The 23825-nt window shown below is 35.5% G+C and overlaps 1 protein-coding gene across 16 annotated transcripts in view; it reads right to left on the bottom strand.

The window, feature by feature from the left end:
- The window catches only part of ikzf5 (IKAROS family zinc finger 5), a 260811-nt gene that overhangs the window by 144949 nt on the left and 92037 nt on the right, over positions 1-23825 (bottom strand). For 8 of the 16 annotated variants that reach the window (XM_073927087.1, XM_073927095.1, XM_073927081.1 and 5 more), the window contains 2 exons: positions 13605-13670; positions 13339-13390 (listed from right to left, as the gene is read on the bottom strand). The exons of 5 other annotated variants lie outside the window; for them this stretch is intronic. The gene's annotated coding sequence lies outside the window, so the exon portion shown is untranslated. Of the gene's footprint in view, positions 1-13338; positions 13391-13604; positions 13671-14291; positions 14663-23825 lie in introns of those variants that run through there. 3 more of the 16 variants (XM_073927093.1, XM_073927088.1, XM_073927082.1) reach the window with 2 other exon arrangements.

The following is a 23825-nucleotide window of genomic DNA, read 5'->3' as shown; positions in this document are numbered from 1 at the left end:
TCACATGACAGTTAAAACATGGTAGATAAGAGTTTGCCCAAATTATATTTATACCACACACATACTACCGATACTACTGTATCAGTACCAACTATACAGTACACAATTCTTTCATGTTATCCCAACACAAATCAATTAAGTTAACTTTATTCATTTATTCATTTTCTTTTCAGCTTAGTCCCTTTATCAATCTGGGGTCGCCACAGCGGAATGAACTGCCAACTTATGCAGCATATGTTTTACCCAGCGGATGCCCTTCTAGCTGCAACCCTTTACTGGGAAACACCCATACACTCATTCACACTCATACATTACAACCAATTTAGCTTACCCAATTCACCTGTACCACGTCTAGACTATGAAGGGAAACTGGAGCACCCAAAGGAAACCCACACGAACACCGGGAGAACATGCAAACTCCACACAGAAATATCAACTGACCCAGCCAGAGCTCGAACCAGCGACCTTCTTGCTGTGAGGCGATCGTGCTAACCACTGCACCACCATGATACCCAAGTTAACTTAATGGTTTTTACAAATGTAAGTGGATACAACATAAAAAAAGCTGTCCCAAAAAAACTTCAATGTTTCAACTTAGTTGAAATAAGTAGTCTGAACAAGAAGCAAAATTCATTTGAGTATGTGGGAGATTCCTTTTTATGTTGAACCCAAAAGAAGATATTTTAAAAAATGCTGGAAACCTGTAATCATTGACTTCCATAGTATTTGGTATTAGTATTAGACTTCCATTACTATTTTTACAATGAAAGTCAATGGTTACTGTACATGTTTCTGACATTTAAAAAAGAATGTATGTTCAAAAGAAAAAGGAACCTTGAGGGTAAGTAAATGGTGAGCAAATTTTAATTTTTTGGTGAACTATTCCTTTAAGCTACTTTAAAATTATGTCCACGTGATTGTGTTGTTTCAGTCTTGACAGTTTCTAAACTGCCCTTAAGTCAAACTGAATGAACTCTCTGAACAGAAACATGTCATGCAGGTTAGCTTTAGCGCATGACAGCCATTATTAGCTAGCAACAACTAGGCACAATTTATGTACTATTTTAAACAAGACCATTTTCATAATGTGAGTCTATAAAACCTAGAGCTAAAGACAGTATCGCGTTCGTGTTTTCTGATTTGAAGCATTTCAAGCTGACCTTCCGAGTGGCTCAGTCCACAGACAGAGCAGTAGTTAGAGTTGTAATGGGCTTTTATCTGTGATTAGCCGCTAGCTGCTCTGTCACATTTAAGTCTGTAATGCTTTAAAAGTATTAACATTAATATTCATGCACACCTGCACAGGGAGCCCTGTGGTACCCCAGGACTTCAGGTTTGACTAAGAGCCACCATTACAGTAGGCATTAGGTTGAGTCTGACGCAGCGTTGCCCTCAAACGTGTCACGGTTCAAACTCTGCCTGCATGCACCACAGAGGAAAGAATAATTCTATATTTTTAGACATATGTATAACAGATTTTGTGCTCAAATGCCATTCTTTATTGACACCACTGCACTAATGCACTTGCAAACACGTCAGGTTTTACATTCATCTAAAACTGAAGGCATATTTAAGTGGACATCACAGTACAACCTTCAACAACTACAACCAATAAAACACATACTTGCTAAAAAGTAATGAAGAGTAGAAATAATGTTGATTGATAATGTGTGGATGGTTAGCAGGGTAATGTAACAAGTGATATGATATGTTTGTTTATTTCTTTGTTGTAAAAATTCATAATAATGACAAAAATGCTAATTTGTGCATCTCCTTACTTCAGTGTGCAGCCATGTTGCTGTAGTAGATGTTGTATTGTGGGAAATTTTTATTACCCCTTGGTTTCGAGTGTCATCCGGAAAAATCTCTGTTTGAAGGGCTATATAGCCCTTTCCCTTAGCCCTACACCTTCAAGCTACAGAGAAAATTGGAACACAACTAAAGGGGTAGGGGTGTCCCAATTTTCTGTGTAGTTTCAAGTGAATAGTTAAATAAGTTTAGGATAATGTAAGTACATCATGTCAGCAAAATACATAATGTTCTAATGGTTTTTGGATATTTTAATTAAACAAAACGTACATATTGTAAAATTATGCAAATAATGAAATAATGCTAAATTTCTTCCTAGCAAGTGCAGCAACAGTACATACTGAACTACATCAGAACAGGGCAAAAATGTACATCCGGATGAAAAAGAAAGTCTTAATTGTATCAGCACAATCAGCCACTAAATCAGCTAGTTTTTAAGTATTTTGCTAGTTCATGGCTTTCATTCAGCTTAAGCTAAGGCAGTCTCTGTGAACGGTCTCTGTACATGACCCACTTCCTATCAGAATAAATCTCAAATTATGCTGACTTTTCTCCACTTACAGAAAAGTAATTTTACCGCGGCATTTATAGGTTAAAAACCACCCAATTTCATGTCAAATAAGCTCTCAGGCAGGAAGTGCCGCTAATATTATGTCTTCCATGATGGAGCGAGATGTATTCTTTTATCATCTGCTTCTGAAAAACTAGATTTGTACGACACCTCGCCATCAGGGCATCGGCTTTCACGGTCAGGAGATAAAATGCCACTTAGGATAATGTGCTTGCCCTTAAGGTATGTGGAGGTGAATTATATTTCGTGATTAATAATCTGGAAATTAAAGACTCACTCGTTTTCTAATTTAATTCCATCTCCAATGGAAAAATGTTCACTCTGAGGTAAATTGGCGAATAATGTCGCTAATTCAAATGCAGATGAAATTTCAATTCGGGGTGGCATTGGGAAGTTTGATTGACGAGTCCCCAGTGGATCGTTACTGCCGCCATCCACCATTGCGCCAATTCCCTGGCAGTTGTCGTAATAATGCAAGCGATGAACAGAATGAGAAGAGTAGCAGGCGTTCATCTCGTCACTCGGTCTCATCGTGCACTTCTCTAATCGTATTTCTGCCCTTCAACTCGCCACAAAAATAATGAACGACGCAGGGGAGGTCAGGAATCATGGCAAATTACAGTATTTGCTCTGCGTTTCAGACTGATAGCTCCACAGCCCACTGTTTCTAATTATTAGCATGTATAATTACTGGCGTCTGCCTCGATGGCGAGAGACAGGGAAAATAAAATGGCTGCTGTAGAGTTGATTTAATGAAGGGTAAATGTCAAGGTAATTACATGGCAGCACGGGTTAAAAGCAACGTTAAATTTCCCAGCGGTGAAGTGACATTCACCTGACAGAGAGAGTCTGAGTGAGAGAAAGAGTCAATATTCAGTCTAAATGTTTTGAGCGATACATGTCCATTAATCTCGTGAGGAACAATCTGCATGTATTTACAGTAATGGTCCTTTTAAAGGCAATTGCCTCGGTGTGACTCTTCCCTTTAGTTTCTATCATACCTGTCTTGAAGATTTGTTAGAGCTTTTAACCACAGGTTTTGGGGAAAAATGGCCCATTCTCACCCTGTTCAATTAAAACGATCAATGGCAATGAAAGGCATTTGTTCCAATACATTTAACTCTGAACACTCTGGTCTCACTGCTAGCATCGGCACATTAAAACCCCTACCACAACAACATCCCTCAGTTACATATATATGGTATAGTATATACCCACAGACACATTAGATAGACATTAGACATATTTTTTGTAAAAAATAAATAAATAAAAATAAAAATTTGTATATAAAAAATATACATTTTTTGTCCTGTACTCTACTGTTTACATTCAACTGTACAGCATTGCTGTTGTACAATAATTTTTAAATTGCTCTAAATTTGTGTCTATTTATGTGGAAGCCTATTTTTGGCACTAATAATAATAATAATAATAATAAATGAAAAAGGAAATTGCAGCTTTTTGTTGAAATGAATAATTTTCCTCACAATTCAGATTTACACTACACTATTTTCTAATAACTAAAAAAGATGTTAATTTACAAAACACCAGAGTTTTGGGAGCCTGACAGGATAAACTTTTGGAAATTGGGTTTCATCCATGTTTTTGAATCATGTTATCAAGCAAACAACAAGAATGTGTAGAAAGAACTAGCCAGACAGGTCCTCTGAGAACTAATTTCCACCCCAAAGCAAATTTCCCTATTGCACTCACACTGTCACTAGGAACACTGAAGTGATGTAAACCAGTACACTGCAACATCAAATGTAGCATAAATCAACAACTGTTGGATAAAGGATACTGTGACTGAAGCTGTATTTTTTTGTTGTGATTGAAAGGTGTGTGTTATGTGATTAAAACAGCAAGGAGGACGAGTAAATCACCTTTGACATTCGCAGTGCTACATTTCCCTACAAAAGAAACCGGTGAATGCGGATATATTGCCTTCTGAATGTCTTGTAACACTTTAAAAATAACTGTCTCAGAGTTTTACATTGCAAGCATTCTTTAGACATTGTATACTTATGTCACTGACAGTTCCTATTGTGCTGGGTTAGACCCTACTCTAAAATATAAACTAGTTAAGTTCCCCCAAAAGGTTTTCTTATAACTACACAAATTTCTGCAGGCTAAAACATGCTGAAAAGCATTTCCACCAATAGTTCTAGAAACTATGAAAAAGTTCTTTCTCTCTTTATACAGGCAAGTACTTGACCAAAACAACAATCGCAAACAGCAAGTAAGTGCAAACCTACAGGGTCTCTTTTTTAATTTGGGATCGCCTACTACTAGCCTGACCCGTCACGCATAAAGCAGTATTGATAGTTGGGTACTAGGGCTGGGCATTAAATAGATTTTTAATGCAATAATTTTATGAACTATGGTCGATGATTCAATATTGATCCTCAAATGCATGAAGTATAAATCAATCTTTTTTTGCATTTATTTCTGAAATTCCTGAATGTCTCATACTACAATGAAGAGTTTAACATGGCAAACACAGGTGATGAACCCTGATGTTAAAACAAAAAGGCAGCCTTTTGTAAGCATTTCAGATTTTGTAAGTGAGGCTCTGTTTGTTAATCATTCCATTCAGTGCCAATCTAAGCCAGTCAGCATGGATACAGTTTAATTTTCCACAGTGGTGCTGGTAACAGAGCTCTCAAATATAAAACAAATGTACATACATAAACAGCAAAATGGACAATTATATTTTTGTATTTTGGACTAATTTTTAACTGATATTTACTTAAATAGCACACTTATGGCAGCTACAGTATGGAGAAACTGGCAGCCGGTTAACAAAACGGCTATATCATGAGCACATGCATGTTGTTAGCACAGTTGTCTAAACATGCCTAGAAATCCAGGCAGTGAATGGTCTGTAATTGTGCTCTACCAGGCTCATGTTGAAATTTATCTGGAACCATACCTGACTGTTCTTAGAACCATTTGCCATTATAGCGGAAAAGCTGACAAGAAAGAGAGAAATATGATTTGCCATGCTGAGTTGAAATTTTGTAAATATTACAGTTATGTTGGATCTTACATAATCCTGTTTAAACAAGACATGTGACGTTTCTTATGTGCACAATTTTTATTATTCTAAAGAGAAATATTCGGCCACTCCTTTTGAGCTATGATTACTTAGGTGTGTTGTGTTTTATTATTTAATATGTGCATTAGCATTTTTTTTTTCAAACTTTAATTATTACCCCATACCAACTAGAACATGCACCAAAACACTAGCAAACAATACAGCACCATCAAAAAGAATCTCAGCCAGACTATGACATGTAAAAAGGAAGAAGAAAAATTTACAGAGACGTTAAGGAAGGGGCCCCATATTTTACTATAAATCTTCTGTTCAGCAAATCTAGAGAAACGTAACCTTTCCAGCTTGAGAAAAAACATTTTAGCAAACAATTTTAAGGATTGTGGATTTCCACTCAATCACAATTACTCTGTTGCCCAGCACTATGCCAAACATAAAGGAGAGTTGCTGATGTTTAGGTAAGTTAGAGGCTGGTCTAAACATCAAAACAATGCTAATTTCACATAAATTTTAATGTCCATTTCAAAAGCCTAAGCATAAAGTCTGAAGAGGCTTTTCCATTCAGGTACTTCTGGACTGGACCAGAATATATGGGAATTAGCATTTTTAAAAAGTTGTTCAAATTAAATAATTTTTTTAATATACCATTTGTAAAATGATGTTCACTTTTTTCAGTTTTGGAAACATCGAAAGCATTTGAATTAAATCTGTATCGCATCAATGATGAAATTAAGAATCAAACGGACTTCGGTGCATCTAAATTGATACCCAATGCTATAGGGTACTGCATTTGATAATATTGGTTATAGACTGATGACACAGATAAAGTACAATTTTCCTCTCTAGAATACATCTCCAATATTTATCTGCTTTTTATTATGGTTCTGGTCATAAAACATCATATGTATTATTTACTAAGACTAAAAATTATTCATAAATGCAGAACAATCCAATTTAATATATCAGCATCTTATATATTATACACACAAAAGCTTTTATATGTTTAATACTAATATATCTTCCAAATGTCAAAGGTGCAATAAGAAGATTTGTAGCATTTGCTTTGGAGCGGTCCTGTTTTGTTTGATTTTTGGAAATACTGTATATACTGTAGTTGACATACTGTATCATCAAAAATAACAAATATCTAACTCAAGTTGTGATCTTTGATATTAGGGAACACTGAAATACTAGACACATCTCATCCTAAAATACTTCACACTTCTGACTGAAACGGCTGGGGGAAAAATGCATTTTAAGCAACTGTAATTCATCTCACTTTTTACAAAACATTGGATCAACAAACCTTTTTTCTACCGCACCCCTAAGAAAACACTGTTCAGTGTCAGGATCTCCATAGACTTTATAAAAAAATTGGGGACCTTATGCAGATCAACTTATTGCAAGAATAAAACGAAGAACTGAGTTTTGGTGGTGAACACAAACAGTGTTTAAGTATGCGGCAGTGCAGCACATGTGGGCTGATAGCTTACACCCTTTCACTTAGCCTGTGTTTAATGACAAACCTGTACACCGACTGAAATCTATGCACCAGTGAAGCAGTCAAAGTTTTGCCTGCTTTGTATGGTTTAGTGATTATTTAGTGATATGAGCAGAGGGTGCGAACTATGTAAAACTAGGCAAATGATTTAAGCTCTTTTTCATCTATCTTACTGAGCTTAACTAACCACATTTGTAAATTAATGAGACCTTGTGTTCCCCACTCTCTCCTTAAATGCATGAACTCCTCCACATTTGGCTCTTTTACTCGGAGCTGAGCAGGAGGAAATACTGTAAGCTGAGCTGCTGGTTGTGTCTAGAACAGAAAACTAGAATACTGTTTATTATTTAACATAATATACGATACGAAGTATATGCAAATGTTCAGTTTGCATGGAAAATCCAGCCGATATAGGACTTAGTAGTACTTGTTGAAAGATATATGCAACCATTTCAATTTCTTTCATTTGTTTTATGAAAAAACTGTAAAAAGCATTTCTCAAACTTCTGTTTGGGACTCAAATTTCTTTAAACAGTCAAAATTAATGCACAATTTTACACATTTCTGTTTACAAATGTTGAATAGTCATTTTTGTTTCTACATAAACATTCTACATAAAAAGTGTGTTACAGTTACCAACCTTTTTGAAACTGTTTACTCAAATTTACTCAAATTACTTTTAATTATATGTTATTATTAATAATTAATTATATTAGTCTATGCGAAGACACTGATCATGTTAATGATTTTCACAATAGTTGCCAACAATGATTTAACAAGGTAGGAAATGATAACAAGGATAACAAGTAAGGATAAATATCAATATGCAACATTTTATTTCTATAAGTCTCTGCAAGTTTCGAATGATGACTTCTACAGTATTTTCACAAGCCACTAACAATTTTTGACAAACCATGCACTACGTTGTACCATGTTTGAACAGATTATCAGTTGTGTAACATAAATCAACTTTTAGATTTTATTGAAATTTTCACCAAATCTACAGAATTTTTAACATATAGCTGACTCTAACTATTGAAGTTGCCCAGGGGTTGGACATCAGAGAAAGTAGAGATTACATCCATTGCTGTCTTTAAGCACAGTTTTGGCTTCTCATTTACACCAATGCAAGTGTGATTTAAAAATAAACAAAAAATATGAGATAAAGCTTACTAGTAAGTGGCTATGGTGAGCTATTTTTAGAACAGGGCTGCGGGCAACTTGTGATTGCAGGCAACCTGGCGCTCATGGGCACCATGTTGGTGACCCCTTATTTAAACCACCTACTTATTTAGAATAATAATCAATAAATACCAATAATCACAGATAAGAATAAAAGTTTCTTTATTAATATCAGCTAAAAAGTTTTATACGGGCGCATCCCAAATACGCTGCACAATATTCCCTAAATAAAATAAAACCTCTCCAGAAAGCATGCCGGGATCATGACAGAAGATGACATCTAGACCTTTGCTCTCTCTTTCTCCCTCTCCTTTTCTCTGACACAGTGTCACACAGAACCACAATCCTCAAACATCCAATTCTGCCACATTGTCAGAGTCTATTCATTACATTTGGCTCGGCAGGTTAGGTGTGCATGAATGAGTGTGAGTGTCAGAGGAGAGGACAGAAGGGGTCACACATCCCCTAAAATCTAATAATCCCTGTGGTCTAATGGTCCTCCAGCTTCTCCACGCGCACACAGCTCCACTTCAGCTAGCCTGGGCTGAGAGGGACATTTTCTCACCTTATTGTTCCTGGTCTTTTCTTTCGCCTTTCCTTGCTCATAGACTGTGAGTGACAAAGTGCCACTAGAGAAGCAGCCGGTGCACAGAAAGATTAGGGCCATGCGGGGTTAAGCCAACAATATGTAGAAGCACTAAGGATTGTGTAGATTACACACAGATGTATATGCGTGTGTCTGGCCATCATTATAATGATCATTTAAGGTTAGAAACTGCAGGTAAAAACACATTTGTCATGCATCTGTCAGTTTTGAGATTTTGGACTTCTGTTAAGTGTTTTTTTTTCCAGTGTGATGGAAAGAAAACATCAAATATACACTAAAATATTTATTTTGTTGCGCTTGATCAATAGGCCTGTAGATTTCAGCTGCACTACACATTTTAAAGGCATTTTTCTAGAAATAAGCAAAAAATATCAATCATCAGCAGCACTTACTGTGCATTCATACACTAAACTTTACGGTGTTTTTCTGACATTATTACATTTACAAACATTTTATTTAAATATAGAAATGATTTTACAATATATATATATATATATATATATATGCAGTTGAAGTGTGAAGCCCCCCCTGTATATTTTCCCCCAATTTATGTTTATTTCAACCCATTTCTAAAAATTATCATTTTAACAACTAATTTCAAATAACTGATTTCTTTTATCTTTGCCATGATGACAGTACATAATAATTGTATAGATATTTGTTAAGACACTAGTGTTCAGTTTAAAGTGCAATTTAAAAGCTTAACTAGATTAATTAAATTAGTTGGGGTAATTAGGCAAAGCATTGTAAAATTATGGTTTGTTCTGTAGACAATCAAAAACCCAATGCTTTATGGAGCTAATAATTTTGAATTTTAAAATGTTTTTAAAAAAAATTTAAAACTGCTTTTATTCTAGCCTAAATAAAACAAATAAGACTTTCTCCAGAAGAAAAAATATTACCAGAAATGTGAATAAATCCTTGCTCAGTTAAACATCATTTGGGAAATATTTGAAAAAGGAGGGCTAATAATTGACTTCAATTACAGTGATACAATTTCTGTGGTGGAGATGTAATAAAATAAGTTCACTTTTATTAAAAAATGGCTAATATTGTAATATTCAGAAAACTAATAAAAACAATGTTTGCAGTTCTTCATCAACTGCAGGAGTATGTCGATAACTAGGTCATTTCTTACCTTATTCACATTAGAATGTTCTGCTCTGAACCAAGTGTGCCGCAAGCCTGCGTTTGAGTGAAGGTCTCGGCCGTTAGATCGCCCCCTGGGGGCTGGCTGCAGTACAAGTCATAAAGCCCGCCTCCTCCGTGTTAATGAAGGAGACTTGAGCCCAAATAAAAAAATTAATTACACTTGCAATAAAATGTCCCGAAAGATAGTTCTGGTCGATTAGGCACTGGTTATTGTGCTGAAATAGGTGCAGATCCTCATTTTTGTAAACAGTTTGTTTTTAGCAATAATTTAATGCTGGGCGTGTCATCGTGATTGACAGTTGTGATTGACAGTTTCTCAAAGCGCGGCGTCTGAGCTTCGGCAGAAGACTGAAGTGTTATTACGCGATTTCTGTGATATTTTACTATGACAAAATGAGTTCAGCAGTAAACTACAGTTTCTGACATACATGATCTGGTGGAACACTGTTTATTCGCTAAGGTCAGAGCTTTTTTCGGGCTTTATTAGTTTGCTAATACACGCCTAGCCACCCAGATAGCAAAATACACTGGGTCCAGTTCTTGCCTGCCGGAGACTTACCCCTCAGACTGACTACCTCTGCTGGACCTACTCCGGATGCCTGGACTCACTGCCCGATTCCAGCCTGAGTCAATTGAGCCAGATGCGGCGGCCGAGCGAGCAGGCGCTGCCGCATGCGAGCCGGAATCAGCCCGCGACGCCGCGACTAGGTTATGCGCTGATGCCCGGAGCTGGCGCGATTGAATCTTCATTATATAAAACCCTCACATTTGTTAACGTTATTACACCCATTTTTGTTGATATAACAACAAACGCATGCTACTATGTGAACGCAAAGTGTATCACTGAGTTTAACCTTTGAATAAAGATGCAAACAGCATAGCAATTATTTAAATAAAGGACAAAATAAATAACAATAAACCTGTATCGATTGCACAAGTATTAAATAATAATAATAATAAATACGAAAATGACAATAAAACTGCACAATAAAATAAACCCATTTAAGTACGGGGTATACAGGAGATCGTTAGCAGTAATTCTCTTTGTGTTTAAATAATAATCTCCACGTTGATCTCCTGTAAGGTTATTTGAACTTGCTTTATAGGACGTCTCTGCATTTTAAGTTTTGGCATATTATTAAGTGATCTACTAAATTTGCTGTTATAAATCATTATAACGTTCTTAAAATCGAATCTTATATAACCTAATAGAGATGTAAATGTTAGATATTATTTATTTACATCATTTACTGTTGGCGTTTTATTTGAACACTCCAGCTAACATTAAAAAGAATGTAAATTCCTCGTTGCCAGATATAATGAAGGCATCGAATAAACCAAATGAAAACGGAGGCAAAAAAATTAAATAAATAAACAATTCAAGCGAAAATGAATAAACAATATACTAGTGATGTTACAGCAGATAGACGTTGTATTAATAGTGCAAAGTTTTTTTGCACAAATTGACAAATTGCAGGGTTGGGATGTGTAAATATCCTGTTGATATTTAGTAATCTTGCTGTATTTATCTTCTAAACGCACGATTGTTCCCGCATGGTAAATCGTTATGGTGTGTAGGCTATATTTTGGGTTCTGTTGATGGCTAATTAAAAATAAAAACCTTTCTAAAAATGTATGTGTTGTTTATATGTTATTGTTCATATTTTACAAGTGTTATTTCTACCCCTATGAAGATAACAAATACCAACAACAAATATAACAATAAGAGAATATATTATTTGTGCTCATATTCAGGCTAGAGTGTATAAAAGATCGTTTATTTCTGCAGTCCACCATGTATTGCTTTTATTAAAGTTTAACAGCTTACATCACACCGTTTTTAAACCGTATATTATTGTGTTTTTTTTTATGTAAGTGCTTCTATTTACATCAGTGAGCGTTTGTTATAGTGCAGACACCGGCAGTCGAGTGAGAAGTTCGGGGGGCGTGGTTGATTTTACATAAAGCGTTTGGTTGGAAGCTCGACTCCGCTCATTATCGCGGCTCCTCCTCTGGCTCCATCAGACAGTCCTTCTGCGCATGTCTGGCTCCAATTTCAGCAGTCTTTTGCGACAGTTTGTGCCCGTCAAGCAGGCGTTTTGCCCTCAAGGCGTTCAATGGCAAAAGGGGCTGTCGCGTCGTCCATATTTTTTACAGTCATTGGTCTCGCCTTTAAGAGTGTGGCTACGATTGCACTGCAGATCTTTCTCCCTTTATTATGGCAGGCTGTGATGTATTTCTCAATTAGAAGTAAATCTGATAATCAGTCACGCAACTTCATAGCCTGCATGGGCTGTAAACAATACTCTTATTTACAAAGAGAGCAGGTGTAAGACCGTGAACAAGACTCTCACGAAGCAATTCTCTCTTTTAAATACACTGAGAGAGGCACTTTGTTTTCAGCCTAACGACCCCATTTAGAACACGTCGGCAAAATTAATGCGGAACAAACTCGGCAGTAACCGGGCCGACTAATTTTTGCTCATTTCGCATGAATTATTGATGACGGAGAAATATACCATATGCTCCCGCCAGAGTCACGTACATTCATTCTCCTGCGATATCAAGCCTGTTTGGTGAAAAGTAGAGGAAACTTATTACCACGCTTTGGTGGGAATGGTAAGTTATAGGCGTTTGTTAATCACGTATAAATCAGGTGTGGTAATTACACTCCCAGCTGCCGCCGGAGGGTGGACAAAGATCTTTTTCTGCAGTAATATAGAGTGTACACCTGATTCATTTTGATCTGGAGTTTCTCCACCAATTGGGTCAGTGTTGTGCTAAATATTACTTGTTTGGACACTAAACCAATTTCACTGGTGACTAAATGCCATTTAAGCACTACATTAGGAGCTACAAAACATCTTGTTAAGCGGACAGTTTACAAAAAAATTAACCAAAAAAAAGTCTTATTCACCTCTACTCCAAACATAAAAAAAGCTATTTTGAGAATTTTTTATCCAAACAAATCACTGGTCACTAAAATGATTGAAATATGGGTACACTTATACAACACCCTTTTTTATCTTAAAAACTAAAAACATGTTTTTTGTGTTCATTTAGACATCCGCATTTGGGTGTCTTAAAAATCTAAATTTTAAAGTGCAAATTTTGGAAAATTATATTGATGTGCTATGTCTGTCAATAACAAAAATGTGTTTCTGTGAAAACAGTGACGTCATGTGTACATGTATTAAGCATTCAGTCTGCAGGCATGAGCATGTACTTAACAACAAAAACAGTGAAAAAGTGAAATTGCATGTATGAGACTACAGCATTTTTTGTGGATCAATGTGAACAGTCATAAAGATTTGGAATGACCTGAGGTTGAGTAAACAGTGACAGAATTTCATGTTTGGGATGAACAATCTCTCCAATACAGTACATTTCTTTTTAACCAGTGAAGTGTTTATAATTTTAAATTAACTGATAGCATTAGTTTCTTTAAACAATTTTCTTACCTTACATGGTCAAGGAAGGCATTTTGTGACATCAAAGGCCAATAAGGTGACCCTGGCATATACATAGACAAATGAAAGATGATGACAAAAGAATATTTAAATATTATAAGGTTCATTGAAATGCAACGGTTACACTTTATAATAAAATTCCAATCTATTCAAAGAAAAAAAAATAACAATGGAAAACATAAAAATATTTACATAATATTTGAATATTATTGGCTTACTAATGAAAAAAAAGAGAATAAGAGACTAAATAGACTTACATAATATTTGTCATATTTGTTATTCCAGTTAGCATCATTCACACCTTTCTGCTTACCTCCAAGTCTCTACAAGAGGAAAAATATAAGTTGTTATCATTTGATAAAACATCATAATAAAAGGATAGTTTACCCCCTCACTAAAAACATCTGTCATTTACTTATTCTCTACTTGTTCCAAACCTGTTTGAGTTTCTTTCATGTTGAAAACAAAAGAAGATAAACTGAAGAATGCTAAGAGAAAATGTTTGTTCCTACTATAGATGCCAATGTTTTTTCCCCATACATTCTTCAGAATATCTTCCTTAGAATTAGAAAAAATAAATTCATAAAGGTTTACAACCACAAGATTAAGTAAATGGTGAGGGAATTTTCATGTTTAGGGTGAACTATGCCTACAAGGTCTCATTTGTTAACATAGTGAATGAACTAACAATCAGCAATAGGCCTTTTAGTAGCATTTATTAACACGCGTTAATGTTAGTTAGTTAACGTTACAATCCTTTTGGTTCATATAGTAATTATATGTTGACAGATGAAATTTTAAAATGTGCTAGCAAAAGGTAGATATAAGCATTAGGATAAATAAGTGCCATAGGGGTCATGTTTACGATAGTCAGCTAATGCTAACAAAACCGTATTAGTAAAGAAACCCCATTATTCATTAAAAATGCAAACAAAAAATTTCACCTTGGTTGTGACTTCGAGCTTCAAGCACATAAATGCTGTAACTGCAATATATGGAAACAACCCGTCTCGAAATATCTGATACAGAGATCCTAGCTTATGATCCAAGTGTAGATTACTATAAAATGTCTCCTCAACAGCTAGCTAGTCCCGGTAGACCGTTACAGGTGGCGTTCAGGTGGACAGTTACACAGGCCGCTCTTTGTTTGTACTTAACGAGAAATCCATCTCATAAATGAATTCCCTTTCCTCATTTAGGACCGGTCGATCACGCAAGAATAGCTAATGATCTAAAAGAAGATTGCGTATATTGGTGCCATTACCGTCTGTGATATCATAATCTTGTGACATTGGATTGAACTGTTTGCCGAGGAGAAGGGGCGACACCTAGTGTTAAGTACTGGTACTTTCACAACCACAACGTGCATTTTTGCTTTACTAAGCCCTGCCAAATGAAGCGTTCATATTTTACTTACAAGCAAAGTAGATGTCATCTTTCTTTGCTCAGTTATATTTGTAAAATATTGTATACAGAGCTAAATAAACATCTCTTTTGTGTTTGAAAATGATGAAAGGAGCAGTTCAATAACTTTCTCAGCGGTAGTCAAATGGCTCTAAAAGGGGAAAGTTAATTTAATTCAGTCTAAGTTTTTCCTGGTGTCATGAAGGGGATTTTGTTTTGTATGTAGCACCGGTAACTTTGCATATATAAACTGCATTTGTTTAGCAGGCCTCAGCAATGCAAAACTGTATGGTTGCGCTCTGAGGCCGGACAATAACAACCAGCAGCTATTTAACTGAAACTTTATGTGGTGTGAGCGGCCCTCTAACCCGGCTATCCAGACCTTTTACTGATAGGCAAATGCAAGAACAAATTTGTTGGTATGGTGATTTTTATCTTCTTTCTGTCACTCTGATATGGCTGGCATTTAGAGTAAATGTGTGCGATAAGTGAGCTCTTCACACAGTTCAGGATAGAGTGATGGCAGGAACTGCCTGGATGACAGTACTGTATATGGGTCAGTGTTGAAAGTCACAGGTCATCAAAGACAGCACCGAGCTGCACTTCTGCATACTGTATATGATGAAACACATTATATTGTGCATGACTAATGTAGTGCACTTTTATACATATTAATGAAGGCTAAGCACACCAGTATTAGCAACTAAGACATGGACTTACATGCATATAAAGCAAGCAGTATTGCATAATATTATTATTAAAGATACATACATGAAGCAACTTTTTTTATGTCAAATACTTTTTTAGACATTTTTATGTCAAAAATTAGATTACAGATATCATAAGCATATACAGTGATCAGCATTTGCAAGTACACCCCTCACAAATCTATCCTTTAAATTCATGTTTAATAGGAAGCTTTACAATATTATATTTGTGCAAATACAGATTAGTCAGTACTGAATCCAAATCTGAAGCTTATCTAACAATATAACTTACAATAACAGTCTAAAACTAGTACACCCAAATGTATATGCTAGAGAAAATATTAAATTAAATTTTTAAAAAGAGGAAAAATCAAGAGAAGCAAAAAAAAGGAAAAATGCAGTTACTTTTTTTTGCAATACTTTTATTGAATTTAATTGTATTATCTTTCAATTTCTCTATATGTTTGCTGACCTACATATTATTTTAATAAATATATCTGTTTAATAAATCAGTTTTGTTAAAATGAACCAAAACACATTGATTATATTTACTGAGAAATGGATAAAAATTTTCATTTTCAAAATGACCTGTACTCAATTATGCTGAGCACTATAGTCCATATAGTACATGTAAGGGTCACCTTAATAAAATTTACAAAGGGGTTTATAACAAAGCATATTGAAAAGTTTTTAATGTTTCAAACAACTTTTGTGAAAGTAAAATGTCAAAATATAGTTGAAATGTCAAACTAAACCCATCTTCATTCAGTGCAATTGTTATAAAAAAATGCAAGTGTATTTATTTTGACATATTAAAAAATAAATAAAAGAACAAATGATAATATAAATTTAGAATTCCTTTTAAGTTATCAAAGATTTTTTCCTAACTAATGGATAAAACCTTTTTTGAAAGATTAAGATTTGAAATTACATTAATTAGTATATTAGTGTGTCAAAATGACTGTTGTCTAAATATAGGCTACTTTATTTAGAATTTAGTCACTACTGAAGCCAAATCTGGAGCTTATCTAACAAAATAACCTAAGATAACAGTCCAAAAACTAGTACACCCAAATTTATGTTTTAGAAAAATATTAAATACAAATTTAAAAAAAAGAGGAAAAATCAAGAGAAGCAAAAAATAAAAGAAAAAAAAGTTTTTTTTCAGGTTGTAATTTTTTTTCTTGCAACATTTTGCTTGATTTAATTTGTATTATCTTTCAATTTCTAAATATGTTTGCTGACCAAAATATTATTTTAATAAATGTATATGTTCTATAAATCTGTTTTGTTAAAATGCACCAAAACACATTGCCTATCTTCACTAAGAAATGGATAAAAATATTCATTTTCAAAATAGGGTGTTCTTTAACCTCGTAAGACGAATGACATCCCGTGGCTGTCTTTTGTAAATCTTTAAAATAAAATGTACAGTTAAAGCAAGAATTATTAGGCCCCCTTGGATTTTTTTTGTTTGTTTGTTTTTAAACATTTCCCAAATTATATATCAATTTAAGTATGGAGTAATTGAAGCTGTATTACACGTAATTCTTTAGATTGCTCATTTAAATGGTAAATATGATTCCCTTTTCATTGCTGTGAGATGCCAAAGAGACGAAAGAAACATTACACCAAGAAAGCAGATGGTACCACACATCTTACACAACATTTCAGAATCAATAATGCTGCATTTAAGCATTTCTCTTGTTTTAATTTATCGAGCTACGCTTTCACTAATGGAAAGACACTCTGTGTTTTTGTATACACACACACACAAACACTTACACACAACATTTGGAACGGCTGAACTCCAGGCTAATTGGGACATCAAACAAGTGGGTTTTAATTGGCAGGGAGGGAAGGGCCATAATGACTGGATCTGTGGCAGTATCAGTGTCTTTGTATACTTGAATAAAGAGGTCACAGCCCTTACTGTATCCCACTATTCATGGCTCCTTGCGGCAGAAAGCTGAGAGAGGAACACCTGCTGTTTCTAATCAGACCCTGTTAACCAAACGCTGGCAGCAGGGCACTGCTCTGTGTTTATATTTTGTGTGAGGAGATTATTGAGAGGATCAGTCGCAGCAAAAGGAAGGTCAGTCCATGCACACAAACGCATACAAAATAGCATCTCTGGCGAAAACCACAGTCCACCAGCATTTTAGGGCCTAAAATTGATGGGTGCATATCTCTGTGTTAAGATGCTAATTTATGATTGCAGTGTTGCATCCAAACAAAAGTGGCATTCACACTCTCAGCTGGCCCTCAAAACACAACACTCATGATAATAAAGGTTCTTTATTGGCACTGAAGAACCTTTAACATCTGTGAAACCAATTTATTTCTCGAAATGTTCTACATAGCGAACAATTCTTTAGATTATTATATGAAAAAGAGGTCTTGGAAGAACTGCTCACTAAAAAGTTTCATTCTACAGCATCACCATGAAAACCTTTTTTAGTTCTGCCTAGCAACTTTATTTTTAGGAGCCTACAGTCCTTGGTATTCTCCAGTTTTTGAGGATCTATAGAAAATCGATAAACAGCATCTGCTTTTCAACAAGAGAGACGAGGACGCAGCATCTGTCCTTTCTTACTGCGGCATAAGAGAGAAACGGCATTTATATATTTACAGTTGTGTTTTGCACGTCCAAGATTTCTTTTTTTTTGTTTCTGTTTTATGTTCACCTTTTATTTAATCACACAAATCAGCTGGCATTTCTTTTGTTATTTGGGATCCGACACTCGGAGCAGCAAGTAATCACGCAGCGTCGGCAATGACACCTCATCCATCCCGAGCTCTGCGTTCACACAGACAGACTCCACATATCCGCCCACTGTGGCCTTGTGCCGTTCACACAGCTGCTTTTAGTTATGGTGAGTGGTAATCACATTGCTAAAGTTTAATTGTTCAATTATTGGTGCGCTTTGTGAAGGGGAAACACAGACCTATCCCACACCCTCTTCTCTCTCTCTCTCTTTCTGTCTCTCTCTCCTCCTCTTCTCTCTCCACCAAATGGACCATATTTGTAATGGTTAGCAATTAGAGGAAGGGCCCTTTTGCTAAGTTGTGCCTGGTGCAGGCTGCTCAGCCCTAATGAAAAGCTTTTATTACAGAACCCGCTACTGCAGTTAGCAGCAAATTATGGGTCATTTCTGTCAGCCCAGGGCCCCGGCTGCCACGGCTACATTTAGATAAATGACTCGCATCAGGCAATGCCAAACAGCCAGCCGCGGGGACATCCGTCTTTTTTATTTAATACACAAACCCACAGACACTGGCTTTTATCTATCTATCATTGTTCTGGAGGATGGCGTGATGGAGGCAGGTAGACCAGATCAGATTTGTTTTTCCAGGGAGTGATTGAAGTCATTGGGGCCATAAAGCAACGCGCAGACACACGCTGTCATTGTCATACACACCATTAGGAGGGCTATGGGGGGGCTTGTGTTTTTAAAATCTCCATCTAAGACCAGTTTTTTGTTTCTTTATGCTTTTTAGATTTGCATAAAATGGAAAATAAACTCCTCTGCAATCCCACAAATCTACAGTTAGTTTCTCCTAGGACTGTCAATGTCTTTTCTATGTAAACTATTTGTTATAGTGTGTCCTATCTGGGTTGAAATACTCAATCACACTAATTCGGTATTGCAAAACTAATAAACATGCAACCTTGCCATCATAAAAGTCTGCTGGCCTATATATCAATATCAATACACCAGCCTAAGAACGTATCTTCGCTGCTTTAAAATGGTCACATATGCACAAAAGCTCTGTTGGTTCCCCAGCCAGACCAGATAACAAGTTTTCAACACCCCACTAAAAGCAGCCAATATATGCTTGTTTTGCTTCATTCCCTCAACAAGGTACATTCCTAAACCTTAAGCACCATTGAACATGTACATTTTTGTTGTTGTTGTTGTTTTTTGTTTGTTTGTTTTGCACGCTTCACTATTATTTTATAAAACTAGCACTTTTGCCACTTTAAATGAACAAACAGAGACACAAAACAAACAAACCAAATTAACCAATCATTGACATGATTTAAAAAGACTAAGAGTTTGTGAACATGGGATGATAACCGTTTTCAAGGTATACCATGGTGTGGAAAAGTCAAGGTTTTAATCCCTTAAAAATGTGTAAATTTTTTTACTTTTTTTTTTTTTTTTTTTGGACAACAATAAACAAATTGTAAAAAAAATGTGTTTTTCAAACAAATGAAGACAGCAGAAGTCAATAACTAATTTAGCCTGACAAATTTATTGTTGCAAAATATTTAAAATGTTTATAAAAATAAAATATATTGTAATCAAAAGAGAAAAAAGTTTTTGTTTTTTACCCAGACATTAAAAAGAATATATTTTAGAGCAGTTACAATACCGCAAAATCGTGAAACTGGGATATTTTTATGCAAGGTTATTGGTTATCTGAATTATACCGTCAGAATCTTATTGGCCCATGCCTAGAACAAAACAGAGGTTTCCTTGTAGACTACTTTGTAAATTAAAGGTATGTGCAAAAAAATAGTTAACATGTCATTGGCTATTTCTATTTAACAAGGCACCAGAGGGTTAAAAGTTCTAGTTATTTATTCATTTATTTTGGTTCCACTAAGAAATCTTGTTTAAATAAACATTATTTTAAGTGTAAAGATCATTTAAATAATCCAAAGAACATTTTCACAGTTCCACAGTGTTGCCTTTACTTTTGAACCTCTATTTTTAAAAGTAGCCTATGACTCTGATAACTACCTTAAAGTTATTTTGAAACCAAAGTAGAGCTGTAAGATTCTTGTACATCTAAAAGATACCTCAGTTGACAGTAATTATTCACAGTGCATTCTGACTCAAAGCCACTCATTTGGCGGCTGGGGTCATTGTGTCACTGTCCTCTCTGTTCATAACCAAAAACACAGGTCTCTGTGTTAATAATGGCCAAGTCTCAGGCGCCGCGCACAAGAGGCAGTTGCCGGGAAACCGCGCGCGCGTTATGCGCCAACTTCACCTGCGTCCCCGGTAAACATTACCGGGTGATCCCTCTCTTCATTACAGCGGCTCCCTGATCTCTCTCCAGCGCTAATGAAGAGGCGAGGACTGTCTTTCTCCAGCACTAGAGAACAATCGCTCTGCATTCTCCGGGTTTTTATCTGGCCGCGGTAATGAGTAACATATTCACGCAGCCGCTCTCGAAGATGCCACCGATCGCGCGCACCGCGGAAGCACAATTCGACTCACAGCGCTCCCATTCAGCACACACTCACTGCATCACGCAATTACCGCATTTCGCGCATTTCTCTGCCTTTATGCTTCTGACTTTGTCACAAATTGTGCTTTTTTTTCTTGCCCTCATTTTCTGCCTTTTCTATGTCCCTCTGCCTCTTTATTTCTTCCACACGCGCTCTTTTGTTTAACTTCACACTCTCACAGATGTCATTTCCCTAATCCATGTTATATCTGTTTACTGGTTTATCTCAGCTGAAAAGCAGACACACACACACACGCGTACCTTTACTTGTGTATGTTTAGATGACAGTTTATCAAAACATACAAATCAGGTCATTTACATGATATCCATATCTCGCTTTATCTCTTCTCCATTTACATGTATTAGTCCTATAAAATTCCGATCGAGACGAAAGCGTTTCTGGTAAAGGCAAAACAAATCAAAATCTCAAAAACAAATGCAGTTCACTCAAATAAAACGTGATATATATATATATATATATATATATATATATATATATATATATATATATATATATATATATATATATATATATATATATATATATATAGGACTACTACACAACAAATTCAAAGTAATTGTTGTCCCATAATCTGTAGCAATGCTGAGGACGTTTTTGCCTGGCAAAATACAGATAATAAGGCTCTGTCGCCATCTATAGGTGACATGTGGTATTGGTGGGTCACCAAACTTCGCATCATATTTGGGTACTTTATTGATGTGTATATGCTTTAAGTATCCTATTCATCATGACATTGTGCATCGTAGGATTTAAATATGTTGTAAATACATGACATTTTAAGCATAAAGTAGATAATAACGCTAATGTATAACCTAGGACAGCCACAGGGGCCTGCTTCCCTCTCAAACAGCCGAGGCCTACTGGTTTGGATTTGGGCTAATGAATAAACAGATAAAATGTGATAAAATATCCTCTTTCGATAGGACCAGAGTGCAATACAGCAGTCATTTGTATAACGGCAGCCAAGCTTACGGAGCATAAAATACTCATCGATGAAGCTGGCATTGTTTTTCAGAGGTTAGGCAAATCTCAGGCAAATATTGGCTGTTTTTTCTTGACTATAATTCCTCATTTGAAGTTGACATAGTTTTTGAAAAATGTTTTTTGCATGCCTATCAGATTTTTGATGAAGGAGGTGTTGAATTTAAATGATCTGATTAACATGCATCCTTTAATGTCGCAGAAACAGTTCAGGAGAACAGATGAATAAATATATCACAAACAACTCCAAACCTAAAGGGGACAAAAGAAAACATGTGGCCTGTTTGCTCTGCAGGGCCTTATTTGCATTTAAAAAGTGAAGCAGTAGAGGATCGGTTATTTGCCGTGGCCTCTGTGATCGTCGACTAACCGTCTTTCAGACCTCACATCCACTCACTAAAAATACAGCAGTCAATAACAAGTCTGAAAAATAGAGGCCGCATCAAATTATATACAGCAGATTACAGAAATGTAAAGCAGACATCTTATCGCAGCATCAAATGGAAGCCAAAAGGTAATATCTTATTCAATCAAAATAGTAATAATAATAATAATAATATAGAAAGTAAACAGATAAAGGATAATGAATGTGCACTGCTCATAGAAATACTGCATCACTATATGCGTATAAAGTTTAACTCAGCGGTTTGATATTCACTAAAGTAAAAGCCAATATACTGGACTGTTTAGAAAGAGAGCAACTAAACTATAATGGAACAAGGTCCAAGTTCAGTTCCCTGTGGATCTTCTCTTTTTTTACCACTAATGTTGTGCCCTTGAGTGAGCCACTTAACCTCTGACTCCAGCTTGTCGCATCCCTCAACATCTTTTGCATGTATATCAAATAAAACCTTTTAAATATACAAATATATATTGTAAAAAGTGTTTTTATTGGATTTTCCTTAGAATAAAAAAGTAACATTTAGTTAAACATACAGGTTGAACAATCAAACAGACTTTATCTATATGGCACCTTATTACAACCAGGAGGCCGCCCAAAGTGCTTTACAGTAATAAAAACAAAATAAACATTAAAACACATAAGATGGTTAGCACACAAGTGTAAATAAAACAGAATTTCTTTTCACTAATGAATATCAAAAGCAAGTCTAAATAAACAGGTTTTAAGTTTAGCTTTAAACAGTGCCACATGTGTGATGTTGCGAAGTTCTAAAGGCAGAGTATTCCACAGTTTTGGACCTGCCGCTGCAAATAAATGATCAGCCCATTGTTTATGCCTGATCTGGGGACCTCCAGCAACAACTGGCCTGCTGATTGTAGAACCCTGTTCCATTTGTGAACCTTTAAAATCTCACTGAAATAAGAAGGTGCAAGACCATTACATGCAATAAAAACAAACAACAGTAGTTTAAAATCAATTTAACATGGAGCCAGTGAAGAGAGTAAAGAACAGATTTGTTGTGATCACATTTGCAACTATTCGTCAGTATGCAAGCAGCAGCATTTTGCACCAGTTTTAACCCATGAAGTAATGTTTGGTTAGTTTCAAGATAAAGTGCATTGCAATTGTCAAGACGAGAGTAGGCATGGGATGATAACTGATTTCAAGGTATACCGTGGTTTGGAAAAGTCAAGGTTTTAAAAACCACCAAACCTTTCTGCTATAATGTTCCTACTGTATATGTAAGATTTTCTTTTTTATATTTTGATTTGTTTTACAATAGTATTGCCAGCAGAAAAGATTTCCAAATGTGTCATTTTAAATTGTAATGACATCTGTGTTTTAGAAACTAATGAAGACATTCATTCATTCATTTTCTTGTCGGCTTAGTCGCTTTATTTATCCGGGATCGCCACAGCAGAATGAACCACCAACTTATTCAGCAAGTTTTTACGCAGCGAATGCCCTTCCAGTCGCAATCCATCTCTGGGAAACTAATGAAGACGGCAGAAGTCAATGATTCATTTGAATTATTTAGCCTGACATGTTTACTGCTCCAAAATATTTAAAATGTTTCTTAAAATAAAATGTATTGTGTTCAAAGAGGGATAAAAAAATTCAAATAGATTTAATTTAAAAATAATATATTTTAGTGCAGTAATCACATTATGTAAAATCGTGAAACCATGCAATTTTTATCCAAGGTTATCATATCTTT

The sequence above is a fragment of the Danio rerio genome, chromosome 17 (assembly GCF_049306965.1).
Source record: "Danio rerio strain Tuebingen ecotype United States chromosome 17, GRCz12tu, whole genome shotgun sequence".
NCBI lineage: Eukaryota > Metazoa > Chordata > Actinopteri > Cypriniformes > Danionidae > Danio > Danio rerio.
This window is presented reverse-complemented; position numbering and strand designations above follow the sequence as displayed.